Genomic DNA, 4,494 nt, shown 5'->3' with positions numbered 1-4,494 from the left:
TACATTGAGCCAGTCATTCTCTCTCAGCCTAACCTTCCTCATAGAGTTGTTGTGAGGATAAAATGGTTGAGCAAAGAATGGTGTTATAAACTATGCTTGGTCCCCATTGGGGAGAAAAACTGGGTATAACTATACAAATAGTCACCCCTCAAACATGTTTTGTCTCCAGACTAAAGAACTATTGTTACAAAAATATTCAGGTACAGCACAAGCAGGAACTCCTTTACATCCCCCTGATATAGCTAATCCTCCAAACGCTTACAAGGCTCTTAGTACAGGCTCTACTGTAAACTCCAGTATGCAATGGAGTTCCTGCTACAAAAAAAGCCCTGAGCACAAGTATGTGTAGCTGTAGACTCAGCTGTCATCAATATGTAAATGATGAGCTCTAGCTTGCACTTTTAGTTGGTCCCAAGGAGGCCGTGGAAACTGAACCAGTGCCTAGAGGCAGTTTTGGGATGGATGGGAGCTAAAGATTACATTTAGGGCGTTTTCGCACTGACCTTAATCGGCAGCGACGTCCCTCTTCACCGCGCAGGATCTGCGCGGATTTCGCACCAATTGCTGCGGAGCACCCGGAAGAGCCTCAAAGTCCCGTGGCTTTTGCGGCGCAAATGGAAACCGCCAAAAACCAGTTTCCATTTGCGCCGCAAAAGCCGTGGGACTTTGCGGCTCTTCCGGGTGCTCCGTAGCAATTGGTGCGAAATCCGCGCAGATCCTGCGCAGTGAAGAGGGACGTCGCTGCCGATTAAGGTCAGTGTGAAAACGCCTTTAATATCAGCGAGACAAAGCTGCTACTGGTAAGTGTAAGGACTAACCCAATAACTGAGGTATCTCCTGTTCTGGATTGAGTTGGACTCCACCTAAAGGACCAGGTATGTTGGTTTGGGGTGCTGCATGCTGGATCTGGTCCTGCTGTTGGATAAGCAGGTGACAGCAGTGACCAGTAGTACCCACCCAAAGCTGTGTCTTTTCCTGGGCAAAAGAGATCTTTCTACAGTGGTGTCTGCCATGGTAATGTCTAGATTAGACTACTACAACATGTTGTAAGAGGAGATGCTCTTCAAGAGTGTCCAAAAGCTGCAGTTGGTAAGGAATGCTGCATTCAGAATGTTGACTGGAATGGGTTGTAAGAATCACATCTCTCCAGTCTTGTTCCACCTATATCAGCTCCCAGTTTTTTTCTAGGCCCAATTCAAGGCATTGATATTTGGAGCATACCATAAGGACCACCTACTCTCGTATGAACCAAGACAACCACTCCATTAAAATTCAAAGGTCCTGCTTCTGGTGCCCCTCCATCTAAAGCAAGAGGGGAAGCAAACAAAAAAGGCCTTTTCAGTTGTGGGATCAAAATTATGGCATTCTGTCCACAGGGTGATTAATCTGTCCTGCTCTATCATTGTTATTTGCCAGCAAGTGAAGAAGCTTTTTTTGGAGTGTCCTCTCCTTGCCTGTTTATGTGTTTTGTTTAATTATTTGATGTGTGTGTTGTTAAAGTTTGTTTTAATGTTTTTGATTGTTTGCCAGCTTGGAGACCCCAAATTAGTTGGAAAGGCAGCATAAAAGTGTTTAAAATAAATAATAATGTTTTTATGCCACTGTACAGCCAACACTGCTCCTTATCTGATGAGTTTATCTAACAGTTTATTCTCATGATGGAAATGCATATGCACTGAAGTTTACTGATATGATTGACAAATTAGTCCATTCGAGTTACCCATCCCATGCTGACAGTCTTAAGGTTACCAAGGATTCATGGTATGTTCCACAGCAAGAAGTACCTGGAAAATAAGTATTGAGTCAGGTCTATGCTACCTTCCTCTTCATCCATCTGCCTCCCAGTTTGTTGATAGTATCTTCCTGATTCTCAGAGAGAAGGCAGGACCCTCTCTACACTACAACAATAAGAGATACACAGGACATTATAGGAAGAAAGTTGTACCACTGCTAGCTGGTTCGTATGTCGTGTTATCATTACAACAAATGGGTTGGATGCTGTGATGTGCAAACAGAAGAAATCTACTTCTTGTAGCTCTGCTTGTGGAAGAAGTTGTCTGTAATTGAGTGCAACATCTCCTGCTCCTGGCCTACTTTGTGCATATATACAATGGAATACATACATACATGCAATCTCCTCCCTCTTCCATATAATGCCTTAGGAGCCATTTTGAGAATGAAGAAGCTGGTATGTTCACTTCCAGAAACCCCAGGCTCAGTTGCATAATACGTTGCACAAGTGGAAAAATATGTGGGGATACAATATCTGACTTAGTGTGAGTAGCTATAGTCTTTTCTTGCATTTTCACTAGGACAAAAGCTGTTGCAAAAGCAAAAAAATTATTTTAGATCCAACCCTATGGGATGAAATCACTCCAGGTTTTCAGCTTCTTGTAGTAAATACCCTGAAGTTGTGTAAGGGGGGAAATTTAAGGTTTTGAGATATTGGATCATTGCCATTATATATTTCATCTTCTCAGGGGCTCTGAAGCCAAGAGATTTCATCAAGTCTTGCTGGCATTCCATGTTGCAAATCTTTTGCCTAATTGTGAATTTGGCCTGCTCAATGGTCTGCAACAAAAGGGTGCCAGGTGAAAGGCCCATTCTTTCAAGACTTCCCTTGAGCCTGTGAAGCCAGCTCGGTTGGTAAGAATCTTGCATTACAACAGGAAGAAGTCCTTTTGAATTAGTATGTATCTTAAGCCATTGGGAAGTGGACCCTTGCCTCAATCCTCATTTGACCCATTTCTAGATGAAGAAGAGAGTTAAGAACAGCTGGAGGGACCTGTAAAATGGCACGAAAGCTTTTTGATTGTATCTTTTCAAATAAATTCAAGCTTTTGGCCAAAATACCAGTAAGAGTGCCATACAGAAGTTGGGCAATTACTTCAGCCTGAAAGAGCTTCAATACAGCAGGTACATAAAGGTCCCCCTTAGAACAAAAAAAAAATCTTAATATCACATACATAGTTCTCTCAGCACTCTCTGCTCTTAGCTTACAATGTACAGTAGCAGATCTGGTCTCCTGGAATACTACCCCAAGATAGATGAATTTATTGGCCTGCTCAATTTATTTCCCTTCATTGACCATACTCTTTTTTGGGGGTGCCTACCAAATGCCATAACTTTGATCTTATCATAATTGATGGTAAGATGTTCTTTGTCACATTATCTGCATATTGTAAAATCGATATGTGACACAAGCCAAGTTTTGGAGGGTGAGAATCGCTTCTTGGCCCTTTTGCTAAGATCAAGTGTAGTATCTGTTCTTATCAGTTTCTACCTCTGTGTTCTTTTATGCCAACTGCATAAAATCAGACTAAATTTTTAAATAGTTAAATATAATTTTGAAAGATTCTACTTCTGATTTTTTTCCTTTGAACTTTCCCTTCCTGTGCAAGCTTACTGTAATTACTTATTTCACTGCTGGTTGGGTTCACTCTCTATTACTTACATCACAACGTTGAGTTCTGGTAATTCATAACTCAGGGGAGAATTTTGTAAGCATCTAATTAATTAAATAATTTCTCTTGTAAATATCTACCAATGTGCAGAGTGCTCTTATACATAGCTTTCTGTCAGGAAGTATGATATTAGTATTTAGACAGGGGAAATATGGAACTCTGTGATTGCTCTTTTGATCCTGTATCTTATCTGATCAGTTTTTACTATAAAGCTAATATGAGACAAATATACCTACTTCAGGTCAAAGGAAAAGGATATTGTAGAATTTAATAATGTCCTGAATTATGTCTGACATCACACCTCCAACCCTGACATTGTTTAAGTATATCCCACTACTTCTGAATTTCAATTATTTGTTCAGAGAGGCCATTCATAAGTGCTGGGTGTAAGCCTACCTTTAGGATGCAAAGCAGAAAACAATGAAAATGCTACACAGGCAAATTAGAACAGCAGCACTTAAATGTATAAATTAACTGGGCTTCTTTTCAGCTTTCTCATTCTATTTTGAGAGGCTTTAGTCTACTGACATCAAAGGCAGGATTATGTAAAGAGATAAAATCTTGATTAATGTCCATGTTTGAAGTAATGAAAGTCCTCCCCTCTCCAAGCCCTCCTTAAAGTAGAAAAGGCCAGGGTCCAGGTGCAGAAGTGATGCTACAGAAAGGCCATGGGATATCGTAGGGAAGAATGAAGACTTTTCTTAAAATGCTAGAAAAATGCCTTTTATGCACTTTTTGAGCTGCAGATTAATATGTTGTTATTTGCTTGTATGCAGAAGATACTGGGAACACTTTATAATAAGAATTTAGCTTGTGCTATGTTTTTATAAAAGATTTTTGTAATTAGTTTTGGTGGTCTGAATACCTGACAAAGTTGTTAGTGTATTTGTAGAGCAGTCCCAAGCAGAGTTATGCCTTCTAAATCCACTAGAATTTAGGATTGTACTGTTATTTATTTAGAAAATATATATGCTTTTCTTCTAAAACAGCACTCAAAGTGGTTAATTAAGCAGTATAAAAGACTAAAGTC

The 4,494-nt window shown here is 40.0% G+C and overlaps 1 pseudogene; it reads left to right on the top strand.

The window, feature by feature from the left end:
* The first annotated feature begins 3,224 nt into the window (after positions 1-3,224).
* On the top strand, positions 3,225-3,361 carry LOC132570627 (U2 spliceosomal RNA; annotated as a pseudogene).
* The last annotated feature ends 1,133 nt before the right edge of the window (positions 3,362-4,494 follow it).

Source organism: Heteronotia binoei, chromosome 4 (genome assembly GCF_032191835.1).
Source record: "Heteronotia binoei isolate CCM8104 ecotype False Entrance Well chromosome 4, APGP_CSIRO_Hbin_v1, whole genome shotgun sequence".
Lineage (NCBI taxonomy): Eukaryota > Metazoa > Chordata > Lepidosauria > Squamata > Gekkonidae > Heteronotia > Heteronotia binoei.
The sequence above is the reverse complement of the archived record's forward strand: the minus strand, read 5'-3'. Positions and strand labels throughout refer to the sequence as shown.